Source organism: Salvelinus sp. IW2-2015, linkage group LG4q.1:29 (assembly GCF_002910315.2).
Source record: "Salvelinus sp. IW2-2015 linkage group LG4q.1:29, ASM291031v2, whole genome shotgun sequence".
NCBI classification, from domain to species: Eukaryota; Metazoa; Chordata; class Actinopteri; order Salmoniformes; family Salmonidae; genus Salvelinus; species Salvelinus sp. IW2-2015.
In genome coordinates, this window is record NC_036842.1 from 38,321,987 (window position 1) to 38,345,667 (window position 23,681).

The 23,681-nt window shown below is 43.7% G+C and overlaps 2 long non-coding RNA genes across 2 annotated transcripts; both read right to left on the reverse strand.

Annotated features, from left to right (window-relative positions):
- Window positions 1–13,633: 13,633 nt before the first annotated feature.
- Window positions 13,634–18,668, reverse strand: LOC139027535 (uncharacterized). Its single transcript, XR_011479643.1, has 3 exons — window positions 18,589–18,668; window positions 14,780–14,827; window positions 13,634–14,386 (listed from the first exon to the last, which is right to left on the reverse strand). It is a non-coding gene; the product is annotated as an uncharacterized lncRNA (long non-coding RNA).
- A 3,628-nt stretch (window positions 18,669–22,296) lies between these two features.
- On the reverse strand, window positions 22,297–22,605 carry LOC139027536 (uncharacterized). The gene is made up of 3 exons (XR_011479644.1): window positions 22,577–22,605; window positions 22,447–22,474; window positions 22,297–22,366 (listed from the first exon to the last, which is right to left on the reverse strand). It is a non-coding gene; the product is annotated as an uncharacterized lncRNA (long non-coding RNA).
- Window positions 22,606–23,681: the final 1,076 nt, after the last annotated feature.

Here is a 23,681-nt window from a genome sequence, read left to right on the forward strand (position 1 = left end):
CATGGTGTAGAGTACAGTATGTACATATGAGATGAGTAATGTAGGGTATGTAAACATTATATAAAGTGGCATTGTTTAAAGTGGCTAGTGATACATTTATTACATGCAATTTTTTATTATTAAAGTGGCTACAGATGAGTCAGTATGTTGGCAGCAGCCACTTAATGTTAGTGGTGGCTGTTTAGCAGTCTGATGGCCTTGAGATAGCAGCTGTTTATCAGTCTCTCGGTCCCCGCTTTGATGCACCTGTACTGACCTCGCCTTCTGGATGATAGCGGGGTGAACAGGAAGTGGCTCGGGTGGTTGTTGCCCTTGATGATCTTTTTGGCCTTCCTGTGACATTGGGTGGTGTAGGTGTCCTGGAGGGCAGGTAGTTTGCCCCCGGTGATGCGTTGTGCAGACCTCACTACCCTCTGGAGAGCCTTACGGTTGTGGACGGAGCAGCTGCCGTACCAGGCGGTGATACAGCCCGACAGGATGCTCTCGATTGGGCATCTGTAAAAGTTTGTGAGTGTTTTTGGTGACAAGCCGAATTTCTTCAGCCTCCTGAGGTTGAAGAGGCGCTGCTGCGCCTTCTTCACCACGCTGTCTGAGTGGGTGGACCATTTCAGTTTGTCCGTGAAGTGTACGCCGAGGAACTTAAAACTTTACACCTTCTCCACTACTGTCCCGTCGATGTGGATAGGGGGCTGCTCCCTCTGCTGTTTCCTGAAGTCCACGATCATCTTCTTTGTTTAGTTGACATTGAGTGTGAGGTTATTTTCCTGACACCACATTCCGAGGGCCCTCACCTCCTCCCTGTAGGCCGTCTCATCGTTGTTGGTAATCAAGCCTACCACTGTAGTGTCATCTGCAAACTTGATGATTGAGTTGGAGGCGTGCATGGCCACGCAGTCATGGGTGAACAGGGAGTACAGGAGAGGGCTGAGAACGCACCCTTGTGGGGCCCCAGTGTTGAGGATCAGCGGGGTGGAGATGTTGTTTCCTACCCTCACCACCTGGGGGTGGCCGTCAGGAAGTCCAGGACCCAGTTGCACAGGGCGGGGTTGAGACCCAGGGTCTCGAGCTTAATGACGAGTTTGGAGGGTACTATGGTGTTAAATGCTGAGCTGTGGCCGATGAACAGCATTCTTACATAGGTATTCCTCTTGTCCAGATGGGTTAGGGCAGTGTGCAGTGTGATTGCGATTGCGTCGTCTGTGGACCTATTGGGGCGGTAAGCAAATTGGAGTGGGTCTAGGGTTTCAGGTAGGGTGGAGGTGATATGGTCCTTGACTAGTCTCTCAAAGCACTTCATGATGACGGAAGTGAGTGCTACGGAGCGATAGTCATTTAGCTCAGTTACCTTAGCTTTCTTGGGAACAGGAACAATGGTGGCCCTCTTGAAGCATGTGGGAACAGCAGACTGGGATAAGGATTGATTGAATATGTCCGTAAACACACCAGCCAGCTGGTCTGCACATGCTCTGAGGATGCGGCTAGGGATGCCGTCTGGGCCGGCAGCCTTGTGAGGGTTAACACGTTTAAATGTTTTACTCACGTTGGCTGCAGTGAAGGAGAGGCCGCAGGTTTTGGTAGCGGGCTGTGTCGGTGGCACTGTATTGTCCTCAAAGCGAGCAAAGAAGTTGTTTAGTTTGTCTGGGAGCAAGACATTGTGGTCCGCGACGGGGCTGGTTTTCCTTTTGTAGTCCGTGATTGACTGTAGACCCTGCCACATTCTTCTCGTGTCTGAGCCGCTGAATTGCGACTCTACTATAGCTACACTGTTTGTATTCGGTCATGTTTCCGGTCGCCTTGCCCTGATTAAAAGCATCGGGTCGTGCTTTCAGTTTTGCCCGAAAGCTGCCATCAATCCACGGTTTCTGGTTGGGGAAGGTTTTAACAGACGCTGTGGTACAACATCACCGATGCACTTGCTAATAAACTCACTCACCYAATCAGCGTATTCAACAATGTTATTGTCCGACGCTATGCGGAACATATCCCAGTCCATGTGATCGCGTYGAATCCGATTAGTCAGACCAGCGTTGAACAGACCTGAACACGGGCGTTTCCTGTTAACGTTTCTGTCTATAGGCTGGGAGCAACAAAATGGAGTCGTGGTCAGATATTCCGAAAGGAGGGCGGGGGAGGGCTTTGTATGCATCGCGGATGTTAGAATAACAATGATCCAGGGTTTTGCCAGCCCAGGTCGCGCATTCGATATGCTGATAACATTTAGGGAGCCTTGTTTTCAGATTGGCCTTGTTAAAATCCCCAGCTACAATAAATGCAGCCTCGGGATATGTGGTTTCCAGTTTACATAGAGTCCAATGCAGTTATTTCAGCGCGCGCGAGAGTGAGTATCATTTATTCATTTGGAGGATATGGCTGTTATTCATATGGATTATGGCTTGTTATTCACAGTAGGCTATGCCTGTTATATCACCATGGATATGCTTTTATTTTCACTGAGTCATGGTGTTTTTCAATGGATGTATGGCTGTTATTAATGGCGTATGCTTTATTCACCAGGAGGGTATAGGCTGTATTACACAAGAAGTATGGCTGTTCATTCACATGGAGGTATGGTGTTTATTCACATGGAGGTTTGCTGTTATATTTTCAAATGGAGTATGGCTGTATTTGCGTATATTGCAATGAGGGCTATTGGCTGTTATTTCACTATTGGATCTGTTATATTGCTGATGCCTGACAAGCATTTTCAGGGCTAAAGTGTAAGAATATCTATACACCCTAGACAGTGGTGCTAGAAGATTAGACGGTCTTAATTCATCTGATCGAGCAGAAGTTCAGCTGAAGCCCGTTGTAAAATTTAAAAGACAAGCTTACCAGCGTTGCGAAACCGCTCAATACACGATAAACGGATGATATGTCATGCTCAATGACTAAAATGACTTTACATTTCTGTATCGACAGCAAACCTGTAACTAACTACGTCAGCGAAAAGACTGAACTAGAGCCTTAAAAGATATGACAAGTTATTAGCTGTCATTTGGACATCTGTACGTTATTAGGCCTGCCCTAATTTTTATTCTCTTTGCTGGGTTGCGAGCATCTTGGACGAGGCTTTTCTCTCGATGTTTTCGAAACACGTGACGCAGAGGTAACATATGACAATAGAAGGGTCTGCGAGAAGGAAATGGTAATGGAGCTCTCTATCATCTTTGTACAAATCTGAATGCCTCTCCATTGAATAGAGACGCTTGAGAACATTGGGAACAAGAGGTGAGATCTGACTCTGAATTGGGGTGGAACACAAACAAGGACAACAGTTGAGGCAAAGGCACTCTGCTGACAAGGACCACTTGATGAAAGGACAAGGCAACAACAGGATGAAACTGGACAAAGACACTCTGCTGGATCAAGGACACACGACATAAGGACAGTACCTTCTGACAAGGAACACGGATGAGAAGGACAAGTACACTCTGCTGCACAAGGACACACGGTCATGAAAAAGGACCAGGACCACTCATGCTTACAAGAACCAGCAGTACTTTTGTAAAAGACAAGGAACACTCTATACTTCATTTTCTTTTGTTGGAATAAAAAAAAAATAATTTCTGGTTCATCCGAGTCAGTGTAATAATTATTGCAATGAATTTTGTAACATTGAAACGGAGCCTTTGATTTCTATTACAGCATGGGCAAAGGAATTGACCCAACTTAAATGAGACCCTGGGGACCACTTATAATAACGCCACCTTGACACACATTGATATGTCTTTCAGTTTCAAACAACAAGCAAAGCTACGCTAAGCTCTGTAATATAAGTACATTGTGCTTCTGAGCTCTCAGAGTATGATTACACAGAACAGACATGCTGGATAATTCAACACGTTAGACTTGGCTCAATCTATGAATGTTCATCATTTCAAAAAAGAGAGCATCTCCATAACGCCTTCGAACATTTGCGATGCGTCAGTTACTCAAGGGTGTGGAAAAGACGGGGGTGAGAGAGTAGAGAGAGAGCGACGATAGGAGTGGGAGGAATGAGAGCAAGAAAGGTGATGAGAAAGAAGTACAGACATAGATGTAGTGGGATGCGAGAGCAGACGAGAAATGAGAGGGAGAATATAGACATATGCGATGGGGAAGAGATGAGACAGAAGCAGAACAGGATTATGATGGTCAAGAGTAAGAGAGAGAGAGATATTGAGTGGGAGTACTGATGAGAGAAGGAGATATAGAGTGGAGACGGGGAAGAGAGAAGTAGATATGGAGTGGGAAGAGCAGCGATTGAGAAGAGGGAGATTATGAGACTGGCAGAAGGAGAAGAGTGTGAATAGGGAGTGGGGAGAGAGAGAGACAATCAGAAGACAGCGATAGGAATAAACATTGAAGTTGACTGACTCGCACACTCCTAAACGCTTGGCTTGAAGAGTTACTGCACTTGTTGCAAGTGAGGAGGGTGCACAGAATGTTTAAACAGAAGTCTATTAAGTCTTCAAAGATTAGCACACATGTATAGATGAGAGAGCAATCTGTCTTGGGAGGAGATATCCTATCCATATGTAGTGCACTACATACTGACCAGGCCAATAGTGAAACAAGATGCCATTTTGGAAAGATATAGATATGAAGCAGAATGAGGACATTTGATTAAAGGATATATTGTTTTTTTTATGGGGGCCTATTCACTGTGTTGTTCTATTGATGGGCCTTAATCATGCGTGTTTGCTTTCTTTGATGAGGGGCGCTTTCGGATTGAAGTTGTTTCATTCCTTGATCGGGGGCCTTTACTGGTGTGTTGCTCTATTTGTATGCGGCCTTTCACTGGTGTGTTGTCTACCTTGATGGGGCTCGTTCTGGTTGTCTCTCTCTTCACTTGGATGGCGCTCTCATTGGTCTTTGTGTGTTTCTTCGCATGGGAGCCTTCGATGGTTGATGTTCTATCATTGATCGGGGCCTATTCATTGGCTTCGTCCCGTGTTCTTGGAATGGGGCGCCTTTCATTGCCGTTGTTTCTTCTTGATCGCGCCTTTTCATTGCCTCTTTCACCACCTCAAAATTCTTGAACATGTCCAAGCTTAAGGGTCTTCCACAAACCACTTGACACCATAGAGGTGAGGAAGCGATATTATCAAACTAGAGCTACATGGATATGCAGCAATCGCACGCACTGAAAAACACACACACAATTTCACACATCAATAAAAGCTACCAAAACATTTGTCAACATGGCTCACACTTACTAATCACGGGAGAGGATTGTAGTTAGCATTGTGGAGACGAATCATGGATAACTGGGTGAAGTTATCATACTAGGACTATAATCTATTCCTTACTAGAGCTATACTCTATTCCTTACTAGAGCTATACTCTATTCCTTACTAGGACTATAATCTATTCCGTACTAGAGCTATAATCTATTCCTTGCGAAAACCAAATCACTTTCCGTCAGATCTAAAGTGAGAAAGTGCTCACCATTCTTTGCAGATAGAAAGCACTTTACCACCATAAACAGCTGTTCTCCCACACACAACATCAAATGAATCATCTCCAGCACTACCACAACATCAAATGAATCACCTGCAGCACCACCACAAAACCTACATTGTATGTAGATTGATGAGCAATTCGTTTTATTTAATCCATTTTAGAATAAGGTTGTAACGTAAAACAAAATATGGAAAAAGTCAAGGGGTCTGAATACTTTCAGAATGCACTGTATAAGAATGCTGGGTAGAACATTACTTTATTATGGTAGGCCATTATTTTGGCTACCATGGCTATGCGCCCATTGGATGATAATGCCCTCATCCACAGGGTACGACTAGTCACCCAGCTAGCACASTGGATCTGGGCCGATTCCGGCTGAGAGTCGGGGCACTCGGCWGAGAATCAGACTCGGCRGACGTCATGTGGCCCGAGACTTGGCCGCCTTCGGCAGTATTACTTATGGCTAGGATGRGGGGATTGAGCTCGGGCAGATTCTGGTGTGAGTTATCTGACCAAAATGTATTACTTGGGTCTCGGGCCGATTGGGGCTACTCTCTGGCAGATTATTACACAGGCTGCTTTATATAATTAACATTTTAWTATTTATTTTATTTTTCCATATTTTTGTTTCTGTGATCAAAAAACACAATTAACATTTAAATWAAATTCTTTAAGAGTCCTGTTTAAGTTGTATTTTAGTATTTTGATACTTTGTGCAAGGCAATTGATAAGTATTAAAAACTTTGTTGATGGAGCCTCCCCGAGTGGCGCAGCGGTCTAAGACACTGCATCACAATGCAAACTGTGTTYCTACAGATGCTAGTTCGATGCTAGCCGCAACCGGGAGACCCATGAGGCGACTCACAGTTGGCCCAGCGTCGTCCAAGTTAGGGGAGGGTTTTGCCGGCCGGGATATCCTTGTCCCATCGCGCTTTAGCAACTCCTGTGGCAGGCCAGGCGCATGCACACTGAKACGGRCCGATTGTCACGGCCGTCGTAAGAAGCGGACCAAATCCTTATGCGTACATAATCCTTTTATTTAGAAAAATGACYCCAACAAAACAACAAACAATACAAAAACAACCGTGAAGCTTAAGGCTATAGTGCCACAAACAAAGTTAACTTCCCACAATGAAAGGAGGGAAAAAGGGCTACCTAAGTATGGTTCCCAATCAGAGACAACGATAGACAGCTGTCCCTGATTGAGKACCATACCCGGTCAAAACATAGAAATACAAAATCATAGAAAAACAAAACATAGAATGCCCACCCCAAATCACACACCCTGACCAAACCAAATAGAGACATAAAAAGGCTCTCTAAGGTCAGGGCGTGACACCGATGTACTTAGGCCGATTCTGGGCAGTCATTCATTTTGATTCCGGAGCGAGTCCGACACCCGATTCCAGCCCGATTCAATCAGTTCCGGCCCCTGGAAGAGGGCCACTTCTGGGCCGATTCCTCATTGCTAGCTGGGCACTGAATGGTTTGATGAGCATGAAAATTAGGTAAACATGCCATGGCCGTCTCAGTCACCAGATCTCAACCCAATTGAAAACTTCTGGGAGATTCTGGAGCTGCTCCTGAGGCAGAGTTTTGCACTACCATTAACAAAACACCAAATGATGTAACAATGGTGTCGCATCCCTGCAATAGCGTTCCAGACACTTGTAGAATCTATGCCAAGGTGACATAAGTGGTTTCCTTTATTTTGGCAGTTACCTGTAGATCGCTTTAAAACAAACAAATCATATTGTAAGTCTTGTAAAATGAAGCCATGCCTGTCAAACCTGTCTCCACTGATGACTATTACGACTGCGTTGCCTTCGACCAGGCAAAGCCCTGCAGGGCTGTGGCAGCCTGCTTCCGTGGCCTCTCTATTCCAGGAAGGAATGCAAGGTATTTCGTCAGCACAGCTGAAGGGGGTGGAGGAACACGTAGGCCTGGACCCCGGGGCCTATAAACACACAGGCTATGAGCTGGCAGCTGGGTCTCTTTGTGTGGTGGTCAACTGTGCTTCCTCGTGTGTGTGTGCGTGTGCGTGTGTGTGTGTGTGTTTCTGTGTCTCGCCCTCGATTGTTTAACTTTAGAGAACATGGGAGAGTTGTGGGAGCCAGTGCTCTCACTGACTAAGAGGGACAGTTGGGGGAGCCAGTGCTCTCACTGACTAAGAGGGACAGTTGGCGGAGCCAGTGCTCTCACTGACTAAGAGGGACAGTTGGCGGAGCCAGTGCTCTCACTGACTAAGAGGGACAGTTGGCGGAGCCAGTGCTCTCACTGACTAAGAGGGACAGTTGGCGGAGCCAGTGCTCACACTGACTAAGGGGGACAGTTGGGGGAGCCAGTGCTCTCACTGACTAAGGGGGACAGTTGTGGGAGCCAGTGCTGTTACACTGACTAAGGGGGACAGTTGGGGGAGCCAGTGCTCTCACTGACTAAGGGGGACAGTTGTGGGAGCCAGTGCTGTCACACTGACTAAGGGGGACAGTTTCAAATCATTGTTTGCCGAGGTCTACAGTGGTGTAATGTCTCTCAAGGTTGTTTGACAACGCCTGGAAAAGGGTAAGGAGAGAATTGTTCAATAAGAGTAGAGGCTCTGTTTGTGATAAGAACAATGCTCTGGGTTTCTGTTCACTGTGACAGGGGGAAATGGGTTACGTTCATGATTTGCTCGTGCAGTCACTGTTTTCCCTGCAGGCTCACTAACCATAATAGAGGATCTTATCATTTAGAAGAGTTTCTAAGAGCTTTCAGACAAAACAGCACGTCATGTGCTGCGATGAAACGGCTTTGAATCGGTTGACCTGATATTTTRGGGTGATTTTTTTTACCCCTTTTCGTGATATCCAATTGGTAGTTACAGTCTTGTCCCATCGTTGCAACTTCTGTACGGACTCGGGAGAGGCGAAGGTCGAGAGCTGTGCATCCTCCGAAACACAACSCCGCCAAGCCMCACTGCTTCTTGACACAATGCTCGCTTAACKCGGAAGCCAGCTGCACCAATGTGTTGGAGGAACCACCGTACAACTGGCAACCGTGTCAGTGCGCATGCACCTGGCCCGCCACAGAGTCGCTAGAGCGCGATGGGACAAGGACATCCGGGCCGGCCAAACGCTCCCCTAATTCGGGCGACGCTGGGCAAATTGTACATCGCCTCATGGGTCTCCCGGTCGTGGCCYGCTGCGACACAGCCGAACCAGGATCTGTAGTGACGCAGCTAGCACTCCAATGTTGTGCCTTAGACCGCTGCGCCACTCGGCTGGCCCAAACAAAGAAACTTTACTTGATATGAAATGAAACATGCCCTGCATTCTCATGCCCAGAAACAGTTAAAGGTAGACCAAGTACAATGACAGGTAGTGGCAGGTAGTCTAGTGGTTAGAGCACTAGGCCAAAAACCGAAAGTTTGCTAGATCGAATCTCTGAGCTGACAAGGTAAAAATCTGTCGTTCTGCCCCTGAACAAGGCAGTTAACCTGCTGTTCCTAGGCCATCATTGTTAATAAGAATTTGCTCTTAACTTACTTGCATAATTATATAAAGGTTAAAAAAWATATATATACGTTTRCTGCTTAAAGARATAAATAACAACAGATCTCAAATCTTCTAAAACAGACACTATTTGCTCCTCACTGGGATTAACATAGAGGCATGTTGATTTCTGTAAACAGGAAGTCACCCCATTGAGTGTGATGTCATAGTGCTAAATGTACCTATAATAGCGGTTTTGATTAAGTATAGAACCAAGTAAGACGAGTGGCTTTTTCACGTGGCCTGTAGTCCTTCTGAAATCTGTCCGGCTTTAAAAGTACACGCCCCATACGAGAAGATTTGCCCCGAGATATAATGCTTTACCTACATTCAGCCCTGAGATATAATGCTTGTTTTACCTACATTCAGCCCAGAGATATAGTTTTAACTACATTCAGCCCAGAGATATAGTTTTAGCTACATTCAGCCCAGAGATATAGTTTTACCTACATTCAGCCCAGAGATATAGTTTTACCTACATTCAAGTCCAAGATATAGTTTTACCTACATTCAGCCCAGAGATATAGTTTTACCTACATTCAGCACAGAGATATTTGACCCTGATTAGACAGCATTTAGGAAATGGCAACAGACGCAGAGTAAGCACTTCTCAGGGTCTTTGTTCATTCAGCTAACTGTTATACAGAGTGAAAAAACCTGGGCCTGTATTACAATGTACTCTGTAGCCTGACTAGAGGCAGGGATGTTTTTGTGTGAATGTACTTTAATGTCTTTCTTTCCTGTCGAATGACATTAATCAAGACTCTGTCTCATTCTTTTAAAGCGATAAATGTACCCTTTAGGGACAATCTTACTGTACTTCTAATAAAATAAGGATACGTCAAACACTTATGAAACGTGTAGCAACATGGTGTTGACTGTTAACATCAGTGAGAATACAAAAAGGTATGTCGATTTGAAATGCATGGTTGGATAAAAACCATGCTGCAAATAGCTGGTTGAATACATACAGTTGAAGTCGGAAGTTAACATACACCTTAGCCAAATACATTTAAACTCAGTTTTTCACAATTCCTGACATTTAATCCTAGTAAAAATTCCCTGTCTTAGTTCAGTTAGGATCACCACTTTATTTTAAGAATGTGAAATGTCAGAATAATAGTAGAGTATATTTCAGCTTTTATTTCTTTCATCACATTCCCAGTGGGTCAGAAGTTCACATACACTCAATTAGTATTCGGTAGCATTGCCTTTAAATTGTTTAACTTGAGTCAAACGTTTCGGGTAGCCTTCCACAAGCTTCCCACACACGCCTTTTCAGTTCTGCCCACAAATGTTCTATAGGATTGAGGTCAGGGCTTTGTGATGGCCACTCAAATACCTTGACTTTGTTGTCCTTAAGCCATTTTGCCACAACTTAGGAAGTATGCTTGGGGTCATTGTCCATTTGGAAGACCCATTTGCGACCAAGCTTTAACTTCCTGACTGATGTCTTGAGATGTTGCTTCAATATATCCACATCATTTTCCATCCCTCATGATGCCATCCATTTTGTGAAGTGCACCAGTCCCTCCTGCAGCAAAGCACCCCCACAACATGATGCTGCCACCCCCGTGCTTCACGGTTGGGATGGTGTTCTTCGGCTTGCAAGCATCCCCCTTTTTCCTCCAAACATAACGATGGTCATTATGGCCAAACAGTTCTATTTTTGTTTCATCAGACCAGAGGACATTTCTGGCTTTTTTTCTGGCGGTTTAGGAGCAGTGGCTTCTTCCTTGCTGAGCAGCCTTTCAGGTTATGTCGATATAGGACTCGTTTTACTGTGGATATAGATACTTTTGTACCCGTTTCCTCCAGCATCGTCACAAGGTCCTTTGCTGTTGTTCTGGGATTGATTTGCACTTTTCGCACCAAAGTACGTTCATCTCTAGGAGACAGAACACGTCTCCTGCCTGAGCGGTTTGACGGCTGCGTGGTCCCATGGTGTTTATACTTGCGTACTATTGTTTGTACAGATGAACGAGGTACCTTCAGGCGTTTGGAAATTGCTCCCAAGGATGAACCAGAAATGTGGAGGTCTACAATTTTTTTCTGAGGTCTTGGCTGATATCTTTTGATTTTCCCATGATGTCAAGCAAAGAGGCGCTGAGTTTGAAGTTAGGCCTTGAAATACATCCACAGGTACACCTCCAATTGACTCAAATGATGTCAATTAGCCTATCAGAAGCTTCTCAAGCCATGACATTATTTTCTGGAATTTTCCAAGCTGTTTAAAAAGGCACAGTCAACTTGGTGTATGTAAACTTCTGACCCACTGGAATTGTGATACAGTGAATTATAAGTGAAATAATCTGTCTGTAAACAATTGTTGGAAAAATGACTTGTGTCAAAGTAGATGTCCTAACCGACTTGCCAAAACTATAGTTGTTAACAATAAATTTGTGGAGTGGTTGAAAAACAAGTTTTAATGACTCCAACCTAAGTGTATGTAAACTTCCGACTTCAACAGTATTATTGTTGCATCATGGTTTCATGAGAAGTTATCAGGCTCCAACCTGTTCAAACGCCTACACAGTTCCTACCCTATTGAAGTTTTATTGCTCTTTTGTAAAAGAAAATATTTAACTAGGCAATCTAGTCAAGAACAAATTCTTATTTACAATGACGGCATAGGAACTGCCTTGTTCAGGGGCAGTAATATCTAACAAGTAATATCTAACAATTTCACATATACCCAATACACACAAATCAAGTAAAGGAATGGAATTAATCATATAGAGCGGRACAGACTAAGATATAGTAGAATAGTATAGAATACAGTATATACATATAAGATGAGTGCAAGATATGCAAGATATGTAACAGGAGGAACACTCTTACTGACAGTTGTGGCTGCTTTGTGTGATGTATTGTTGTTTCTACCTTCTTGCCCTTTGTGCTGTTGTCTGTGCCCAATAATGTTTGTACCCTGTTTTGTMCTASTACCATGTTGTGCTGCTGCCATGTTGTGTTGCTACCATGTTGTTGTCATGTTGTGTTGCTACCATGCTGTGTTGTCATGTGTTGCTGCCATGATATGTTGTTGTCTTAGGTCTCTCTTTACGTGGTGTTGTCTCTCTTGTCGTGATGTGTGTTTTGTCCTATATGTTTATTTAATCCTGGCCTTTTGCCTTTTGGTAGGCCGTCATTGTAAATAAGAATATGTTCTTAACTGACTTGCCTAGTTAAATAAAGGTTAAATAAAATATAAATAGAACATTCCTGAGGGAAACTATGTGTCCTTAAGCAGACAAGGTGGCTAACACTCCCTAGTCCCTTGCCTATGACAAGCATACCCATAACATGATGCAGCCAACACCATGCTTGAAAATATGAAGTGGTACTCAGTGATGTGTTTTGTTGGATTTGCCCCAAACATAATGCTTTGTATTCAAMACAAAAAGTAAATTTCTTTGCAACATTTGTTGTAGTATTGCAAACTTATTGCAAACAGGATGCATGTTTTGGAATATTTTTTATTCTGTACAGGCTTCCTTCATTTCACTCTGTCATTTAGGTTAGTATTGAAGAGTAACTACAATGTTGTTGATCCATTCTCAGTTTTCTCCTATCACAACCATTTAACTCTGTAACTGGTTTAAAAATCACCATTGGCCTCATGGTGAAATTCCCTTAGCGGTTTCCTTCCTCTCCGTCTACTGAGTTAGGAAGGACACCTGTATTTTTGTAGTGACTGGGCGTATTGATACACCATCCAAAGTGTAATTAATAACTTCACCATGCTCAAAGGGATATTCAATGTCTGCTGTATTTTCTTTTACCCATCTACCAATAGGTGCCCTTCTTTGCAAGGCACTGGAAAACCTCCCTTGTCTTTGTCYTTGAATCTGTGCTTGAAATTCASTGCTCAACTGAGGGACCTTTTTAAATCATGTTAAACACCATTATTSCACACAGAGCTAGTCCATGCAACTCATTATATGACGTTTTAAGCAGATTTMTACTACTGAAGTTATTTAGGCTTAATAAAGGGGTTGAATACAAGTAAAAATATGACGTGGGGTATTGTGTGTAGATCAGTGACTCAAAATCTCAATTMAATCCATTTTAAATTCAGGCTGTAATAACAAAATGTGGAAAAGGTCAAGGGGTGCGAATACTTTTTGAAGGCAGACAATGTGGCTAACCTTCAGCCCTGAGGAAACTATGTCCTCAAGCAGACAAATTGGCTAACCTTCAGCCCAAATGCTAACGTTTTTGCAACTGACTGTTAGAAGTATGAGATTAACCTTCCCACAAGAAAAATAAAATAATCTCAGGAAAGGTCTACTAATGTTTACCACTTAGCCACTTCCTTTGAAATGCATTCAGGGTGAAATAAATGACCAGTGGGTTTTTGAAGGGGGATGAAATGCCATTCTCCGATAATTTTTCATGGAAAACATTAAAACATGTTCGCTGTAAGCCCTAAAGCATTTAAATAGTACATTTCATAAACTACTGTAAACTGTAAAAACACCAGCTGACTTGTTTTCATGAGTTTCTCTTAGGGTGAAAGGTCATAAAACATCAATACATTGATATTAATTTGGTGTCAAGAAACTAGGCTTAGWTCCAAGGTTGGCAGAAGGTCTTGTTACACTACAGTATGTCATGTGTAACTAGCTTCAAAACATGAGACGAGAAGCATAGACAGGTGACAGAGTTTGAGACAGAACTTTATTGTGATAGCTCTACAAAGATTTCCTCTGTGATCTAGGAACAGATCATTTCTCTAACATTCAAACATTAGAAAACACAGCGAACTTGGGAAGTGCAAGGCTTTTATCATGTGATTTGCTGTTAGCCTGCCTGATATCATGAAATGTAATTAGAAAATGGATTGGATGCGCTGACGACCACACGCTCGTCAAATAAATAGGGAATTTCGGGGACGATTKTTTTCTGCGTAATACTAAGGATCTAACCTCATCTCATCACAGTAGCAAATTCTTCATTATTCTGATCTTCTGAATCACTGAGAAACAAACACTCGATAATGTTAACATACAACAGACAGACCACGTGTTGGACACGACAACAAGGAAAGGCAACTCATGACATTAGAAACTGAAAAAAATAAAGTCATCATGCAGATTAGCGGTTCTGGTTATTAATCAGCTGTAAAGTTGTTCTCTCCCTAACTTCTATCTCTGTCCGGATACAGTACTTTTATGTGACCTCTCACGTCTCGGTTAGGACACCCCACTCCAGTTATAGTGCGGAGGGTACTGCCTATATTGCCGTCTTATGGGAATCTGACAGAAGCAGTGAAAGGAGGAGAACTGAAGGTAGCCATTTGCGATTGCTCTTGATTGGCCCAGGGTGAACGTTTACTCTCCCTTGAAGCGAGGAGGCCTCTTCTCCTTGAACGCAGCCAGTCCCTCCAGCCTGTCTTTTGTCGGAATCACCTTGGAAACCACAAAAGATGTGTCAACGAAAGACAACAACGTATATGTTCTATTTTCAGTGATCCTGRGAGCGATGATGGTGGTGGTTGTTTATGCGTCTGTGTGAGTTGTTTGATGGACAACTGAAGACTGTTCAAAGTGGTGTCCAAAGTGAGCGTAGCTATGCAGCAGGTGGAAGAGGTACACTATGTCAATAGACTATCAACTATCTAACCTTGACAAACTCGGGGCGTCATTGTATGTGAACTGCATATAAAAATAAGTGTACATTTTAAATAGTTCMAGCAAAAAAATAAGCGTCAGAAATCTACAGCATATGGGCTATTTAACAGAATATGCGCTATTTAACAGAAGGGTRGTGGAATTTAAGTTCTTGTTCATGACTAGACGTACCTGGGCATAGCATGCTTCTTCAATTGCTAATCCCGTATTTAAATCCACCTGAAAAATATCAAGATATTAGAGAAAATAACAAACATATGCAGCAATATAAACCGTATAAAATAGCTATTTTCTACCATCTTTATTCTTGACCAGCTATGTGGTTTCATTGTTCCCTGTCATTCCTACAGGATCGAAACTACAGATGTAGCATCTTAATTTGATCACCCTGTTGCAGAAGAACTTTCCTGCAATGGAAATGGAAAAATTGTAGTGTAGTATTTCAGGTTTAAAATGGCTTCTCATGTTTGTAATTTCCACTGAAATTTCAGACTTGATTTTCCCTTATGAAAAATGTATCAACACCTACAAAAATGTTAATTAATTACACCGAACAAAAACATAAACGCAAATGGTAAAGCCTTGGTCATATGTTTCATGAGCTGAAATAAAAGACCCCTGAAATTTTCCATACGCATAAAAAGCTTATTTCTCTCAAATTTCTTTACATCCCTGTTTAGTGAGCATTTCCCCTTTGCCAAGATAATCCATCCACCTGAGAGGTGTGGCATATCAAGAAGATGATTAAAAAGCATGATCACTACACAGGTGCACCTTGTGCTGGCGGACAATAAAAGGCCACTAAAATGTGCGGTTTTGTCAAACAARACAATGCCACAGAAGTTTTGAGGGAGTGTGCAATTGGCATGSTGACTGCAGGAATATCCACCAGAGCTGTTGCCAGAGAATTTAATGTTAATTTCTCTACCATAAGCCACCTCCAACGTCGTATTAGATCATTTGGCAGTACGTCCAACCAGCCTCGCAAACGCAGACCACGTGTAACCATGCCAACCCAGGACCTCCACATCTGGCTTCTTCACCTGCGGAATCGTCTCAGACCAGTCACCCGGACAGCTGATGAAACTGTGGGTTTGCACAACCGAATAATTACTGCACAAATTGTCAAGGAAACGTCGTCATCACCAAATGCTCATCTTTGATGGCCACTGGAACACTGGAGAAGTGTTCTCTACACGGATGAATGGAGGTTTCAATTGTACCGCACAGATGGTAGACCGCGTGTATGGTGTCGTGTGGGTGAGCGGTTTGCTGATGTCAATGTTGTGAAGAGAGTGCCCCATGGTGGCGGTGGGGTTATGGTATGGGCAGCATAAGCTATGGACAACGAACACAATTGCATTTTATCGCTGGCAATTTGAATGCACAGAGATACCATGACGAGATCCTGAGGCCCGTTGTTGTGCCATTCATCCACCGCCATCGCCTCATGTTTCAGCATGATAATGCATGGCCCCATGTCGCAAGAATCTGTACACAATTCCTGGAAGCTGAAAATGTACCAGTTCTTCCATGGTCTGCATACTCACCAGACATGTCACCCATTGAGCATGTTTGGGATGCTCTGGATCGACATGTACGACAGCGTGTACCAGTTCCCGCCAATATCCAGTAACTTTGCACAGCCATTGAAGAGCAGTGGGACAACATTCCACAGGCCACAATCAACAGCCTGATCAACTGTATGCGAAGGAGACATGTCGCGCTGCAGGAGGCAAATGGTGGTCACACCAGATGCTGACTGGTTTTCTGATCCACTCCCCTCCTTTTTTTTTTTTTAAAGGTATCTGTGACCAACAGATGCATATCTGTATTCCCATTTATGTGAAATCCATAGATTAGGGCCTAATGAATTTAAATTGACTGATTTCCTTCTATGAACTGTAACTCAGTAAAATCTTTGAAGTTGTTGTGTTTATATTTTTGTTCAGTGTATAAGCCACATAATAATGAACATTTCCTGTTACTGTAGGATTCTTTTCCAGCTGTAGCAAACTGGCTCAAATTACGATCCTATATCTGTATTGAGCATATGTCTGTGCATTGGTGAAATGTTCACCAACTTTAACAAACCTACCTAGATCCAAGACCCATTCCAAATTCACACTTTAAAGGTTGAATTATACAGAATTAGGGGGCAGCATTTATTTTCCCTGACAGCACAGAGGGAGGAGAAACCTACTTTCATAGGTTACCTTGGCATTAAAACTGAACCAGAAATATATCCTGTGCCATACTCTGCTTCAGAAAATAACCTACATTTAAAAGAGATCGTTGTTGAGCAATTTTATAAAGGAACGAAAAAATGTCTCTCTGTTTAAAAATGTGCATCTTTCAAGTGGGCCAGCTGCTGTTCAAAGTAGGTAGGAACACGTTAAGCTTTAATGACCCGTATTCATATAGTCTGAGAAAACTACATGAAACCAGGCTGGTCTTATTTGTGATTTGACCATGTCGTCAAATTTGGCCCCAATATGGATATTGGCAGTTAGTGTAGCCTATGATACATTAACTTGGTAGAACAGGCTGTCTACAAATGACACAACACCTGTCAGAAAGTGCGGTTTGGAGATATCTTCACTTGATTTGTCAGTTGTGACCGTTGGCCTCTGGGATAACGAAGTCACTCAACAGATTCTCTCAGGTTTCTCTGACGGCCTTCAGATGTGACATGGGTCCCTTTGGCAAGTGAGCTGACTCACTGACTACTGAATCAGATGCTTACTTCAATCCTCCACCATGCTTTGTGGCACCGATTCCTAAATGCAGCAAGACCCAAGAGGCCATACCCAAAAACTATTACTAGACCTGAGGTCATTCCCAAATACTATTACTAGACCTAGGAGGTCATTCCCAAATACTATTACTAGACCTGAGGTCATTCCAAAATACTATTACTAGACCCATAGGAGATCATTCCCAAACTATTACTTAGACCTGGAGATCATTCCCAATACTATTACTAGACCTAGGAGATCATTCCAAATACTATTGCTAGACCTAGGAGATCATTCCCAAATACATACTAAACCTAGGAGATCATTCCCAAATACTATTCGTAGACCTAGGAGATCATTCCCAAATACTATTACTACTAGACCTAGGAAGATCATTCCCAAATACTATTAGTAGACCTGAGGTCATTCCCTAAATCTATTACTAGACCAGGAGATCATTCCCAAATACTATGCTAGACAACGAGGTCATTCCCAAATACTATTACTAGACCTAGGAGATCATTCCCAATACTAATTACTAGACCTGAGGTCATCCCAAACTATTACTAGACCTAGGAGATCAATTCCTAAATACTATTACTAGACCTAGGAGATCATTCCCAAAATACTTTGCTAGACCTAGGAATCATTCCCAATACTATTGACTGAGACCTAGGAGATCATTCCCAAATACTATTACTAAGGACCTGAGGTCATTCCCAAATACTATTGCTAGACCTAGGAGATCATTCCCAAATACTATTACTAGACCTGAGGTCATTCCAAATACTATTACTAGAGCCTAGGAGATCATTCCCAAATACTATTACTAGACCTAGGAGATCATTCCCAAATACTATTGCTAGACCTAGGAGATCATTCCCAAATACTATTACTAGACCTGAGGTCATTCCCAAATACTATTACTAGACCTGAGGTCATTCCCAAATACTATTACTAGACCTGAGGTCATTCCCAAATACTAATGCTAGACACAAGAGGTCATCCTTAAAAGGTCATCCCTAAGGGGCCAATCTCAAATATGATTTGAACCCAGGTCTGCTTAGAACATCAAAATGACGTAACCGGTGCCCTAACCATTCAATCATAAACATATGACCAGATTTGGTCAAATTATAAAATACTGTACTTGAGGCCAGTATGTCGACTGAAAACTGAATTTGGGGACATTTGATCACTTATTACAGAGATGGAAAAAGTACCGTTATGTATGAGTCTTACCTCTATGCCCTGGTTGATGGCCAACTTTGCCATCCTAATTGCAATGGGACCCTGAGGACATCAAAGCAAAACAATAGTTTGTTTAGGGTCAAAAGTACATTTAAATAACAACGGTTGTTGTGTCTACCCTGAGTCTATATAACAGACGGTTCTCCGGTATAATGTTGCAGCTCACTAGAAATCTAATCCGTACACAAAAGGCACAACACCTGCATTCGCTCAGGTGTTATTTCTAAGAAGTCGATACAACACGACTGTATGCTAAACTCCAAATCATTCAGTGTAGCAGGTTATTTTGAGGATCTGAGAATAGGTTTGATTTCAGGGCCGGGTCAACGGCCATGTCAGAACACCCGTACTTGCATCTAAAGAGTACGCTGATTGGGTATGCAAAAATAAAACGTTTTATATTATGTGAGATTTATAAACATATAGTACATTTTATATGCCAGGATGTAAATGTAATTTCAGTTTTTTCATCTAGTATGAATTCGCTGCACGAATTGAGGAAGAAAATGACATCTATAGACCCAGCTGATAATCAAGTAAGGGGACATGATTTCGGACACAGCCAATGTGTAATTTCGTCCCTGCTTAAAGGTGGTATTACTCCGGTTTTGATACAATGTAKAGTGCATTCGTCAACTATTCAGACCCCTTGACTTTTCCCATTTTGTTACGTTACAGCCTTATTCTAAAATGGATCAAATACTTTCCCCCCCTCATCAATCTACACACAGTACCCCATAATGACATAGTGAAAACAGGTTTACATTTTTTTGTGCAAATTTATACAAAATAAAAAAACTCATGCCTTATTTACATAAGTATTCAGACCCTTTGCTATGAGACTCAAAATTGAGCTCAGGTGCATCCTATTTCCATTGATCATCCTTGAGATGTTTCTACAACTTGATTGGAGTCCACCTGTGTAAATTCAATTGATTGGACATGATTTGGAAAGCCACACACCTGTCTATATAAGGTCCCACAGTTGACAGTGCATGTCAGAGCAAAAACCAAGCCATTAGGTTTAAGGAATTGTCCGTAGAGCTCCGAGACAGGATTGTGTCGAGCCACAGATCTAGGGAAGGGTACCAAACATTTCTGCAGCATTGAAGGTCCCCAAGAGCACAGTTGCCTTCATCATTCTTATTAAATGGAAGAAGTTTGGAACCACCAAGACTCTTCCTAGAGCTGGCCACCCAGCCAAACTGAGCAAATGGGGGAGAAGGGCCTTGGTTAGGGAGGTGACCAAGAACCCGATGGTCACTCTGACAGAGCTCCAGAGTTCCTCTGTGGAGATGGGAGAACCTTCCAGACTGACAACCATCTCTGCAGCACTCCACCAATCAGGCCTTTATGGTAGAGTGGTCAGACGGAAGCCAGTCCTCAGTAAAAGGCACATGACAGCCCACTTCGAGTTTTCCAAAAGGCACCTAAAGGACTCTTAGAACATGAGAAACAAGATTCTCTGGTCTGATGAAACCAAGATTGAACTCTATGGCCTGAATGCAGAGCGTCACGTCTGGAGGAAACCCTACAGTGAAGCATGGTGGTGGCAGCATCATGCTGTGGGGATGTTTTCAGCGYCAGGGACTGGGAGACTAGTCAGGATCGACGGAAAGATGAACGGAGCAAAGTACAGAGAGATCCTTGATGAAAACCTAATCCGGAGCACTCAGGACCTTAGACTGGTGCGAAGGTTCACCTTCCAACAGGACAACAACCCTAAGTACACAGCCAAGACAACGCAGTAGTGGCTTCGGGACAAGTCTCTGAATGTCCTTGAGTGGCCCAGCCAGAGGCTGGACTTGAACCCGATCGAACATCTCTGGAGAGACCTGAAATATCTGTGGCAGCGACGCTCACCCATCCAACCTGACAGAGCTTGAGAGGATCTGCAGATAAAGAATGGGAGAAACTGCCCAAATACAGGTCTGCCAAGCTTGTAGCGTCATACCCAAGAAGACTTGAGGCTGTAATCATGTCAAAGGTGCTTCAACAAAGTACTGAGTAAAGGGTCTGAATACTTATGTAAATGTGTATTTAAATGTATTTTTAATACATTTGCAAACATTTCTAAAACACCTGTTTTTGCTTTGTCATTATGGTGTATTGTGTGTAGATTGATGAGGACGGAAAAAAACGATTTAATCAATTTTAGAATAAGGCTGTAAGTTAACAAAAATGTGGAAAATGTCAAGGGGTTTGAATACTTTCTGAATGCACTGTACGACATGTTCTACATATACTCCATTTTGGGTTTGAAACTCGCGGGGCCAAGGTCGCGCTTTGAGGTAGGCAGCATCTCCGCTCTTGTTCTGCTCCACAGCATGCTGACCAGGCCCTAGTCTCCTTCGCCTCTGTTCGTCAAATCCCCGCGGCCGCAAAAGATCAGCTCCTTAGCCAGGCTTACCCCGATGGCCCTGGGTAGTCGCTGGGTAGCCACCTGGATGGAGGAAGGGAGAGGAAGAGGGGGGGGAGGCGAGAAGTGGAGAGGAGGAGGGGAGGAGAGGAAGGAGGAAGAAGGAAGTGGAGGAGGATGAAGGGGTGGAGGAGGAGTGAGAAGGAAGAGGAGGGGGGTGGAGGAGAAGAAAGTTGGAGGAGGAAGAGGGGGTGGAGGAGAAGGAGAAGGAAGGAGGTGGAGGAGAAGGAAGTTGGAGGAGAAGGAAAAGTGGAGGAGGTAAGAGCGGGGTGGAGGAGGAGAAAGTGTGGAGGAGGAAGAGGGGGGTGGAGGAGGAGAGAAGGAAAGGAGGGGGTGGAGAAAGGAAGTGGAAGGGAAGAGGAGGGGGTGGAGAGGGAGAAAGGAATGGAGGAGGAAGAGGGGGTGAGGAGGAGGAGAAGGAAGAGGAGGGGGGTGGAGGAGAAGGAAGTGAGGAGGAAGAGGGGGTGGAGGAGGAGGAAGTGGAGGGGGAGAGAGAGGGGGGTGGAGGAGAAGGGAGTGGGGTGAGGAGGAAGAGGGGGGGAGGAGAAGGAGTGGAGGAGGAAGAGGGGTGGAGGAGACGGAAGTGGAGGAGAAGGAAGAGGAAAGGGGGGGGTGGGGAAGAAGGAAGTGGAAGGGGAGGATAGAGGGGGGGTGGAGGAGAAGGAAGTGGAGGAGGAGGAGGGGTGTGGAGAGGAAGAGGGGGTGGAAGGAGGAGAAAGGACGGAGGGGAGGAGGAGAAAGGGAAGTGAGGAGGAAGAGGGGGAGGAGGAGAAAGTGGAGGAGGAAGGGGGGTGGAGGAGGAGAAGGAAGGGAGGAGGTGGAGGAGAAGGAGTGGAGAGGAAGAGAAGGAAGAGGAGGTGAAAGAAGAGAAGAGATTGGGCGCTACAGTGAGTAACGTTATGTTAATGAATAAATATGGCTAGCCTGCCTGAAACAGAAAAATATGAGCTATAATTCTATTGTGAGAGCTGGCTGTTTTTTATTCATACATGTTTGTCATTTGTTTATAACAACAAAGACAGTCTACAACACTAACACACCTGATTTAAAACATTAACCAATAATGGAAAGAAAGCCTGCACACTCTGTGAAGCTGTCCAGACCTTTGGTGCTGGAGAGGAGACCCCTGGTCTACAGTGCATCTTTGTTGAAGTTTCAAGTTTGAGTTTATTGTGATGGTTTGACAAGGAATATTCCCCACAAATGAGATAAGGATGAAAAATGTTTGAACAAAGGCTGTGGGTCATAAGCACAATATTCTCCTGGGCTGTGACCTCCTGGGGCTGTGGGTCATAGCACATATTCCTCCTGGGCTGTGACCTCCTGGGCTGTGGGTCATAGCACATATTCCTCCTGGGCTGGGTCAAGCAATCCTCCTGGGGCTGTACCTCCTGGGCTGTGGGATCATAGCACATTCTCCTGGGTGTGACCTCCTGGGCTGTGGGTCATAGCACATATCTCCTCTTGAGGGCTGTGGGTCATAGCACATTCTCCTGGCTGCTGGTGACATCCTCCTGACCTGCGGCTGTGGGTCATAGCACATTCCTTCTGGGCTGTGACCTCCTGGGCTGTGAACTCCTGGGCTGTGGTCATGGCACATTCTTCCTGGGCTGCGACCTCCTGGCTGGTGGTCATGGCACATTCTTCTGGCTGTGACCTCCTGGGTCTGTGATGTACTGGACTGTGGATCGTGGTTAAACATTCTATAATACTCCACTTCTCTGTATCTTTTGGGGTGGAAAACATGTACAGTAGTGAATCAATTTCTTCCTTGTTGAAAGGACACTGTAAATCCTGACCTTTCTCACTCAGTGCAAGCAATTGCCTCACTCTGTCTGTGGAAGTCACATAACTGGGAGGTGAAATACAAAGACAAACAAGGCCTTGGCTTCTCACCACCTGAATATACAGTAACCTCATCTTGCAGGAGCTGTGATGCACTTGGCAGCAGTTATGTCAAGCTTAGACAACTAAACGAGGGGTACAAAAAAAAGGGAGAAAAATGCTAAAGTAGATAGCTTTCCTGAAACCACGAGGAGAATGCTGAAGTAATTTATTTTATTTTTATTTATTTTATTTAACCTTTATTTAACCAGGTAGGCCAGTAGAGAACAAGTTATCATTTACAACTGCGACCTGGCCAAGATAAAGCAAAGCAGTGCAACAAAAACAACACAGAGTTACACAAACAAACGTACAGTCAATAACACAATAGAAAAATATATGTACAGTGTGTGCAAATGTAGAAGAGTAGGGAGGTAAGACAATAAATAGGCCATAGAGGCTAAATAATTACAATTTAGCATTAACACTGGAGTGATGGATGTGCAAGTAGAGATACTGGGGTGCAAAAGAGCAAGAAGATAAGTAACAATATGGGGATGAGGTAGTTGGGTGTACTATTTAAAGATTGGCTGTGTACGGCTGTGTACAGGTACAGTGATCGGTAAGTTTCTCTGACAGCTGATGCTTAAAGTTAGTGAGGGAGATATAAGACTCCAACTTCYGTGATTTTTGCAATTCGTTTGAGTCATTGGCAGCAGAGAACTGGAAGGAAAGGCGGCCAAATTAAGTGTTGGCTTTGGGGTGACCAGTGAAATATACCTGCTGGAGCGCGTGCTACGGGTGGGAGTTGCTATGGTGACCAGTGAGCTGAGATAAGGCG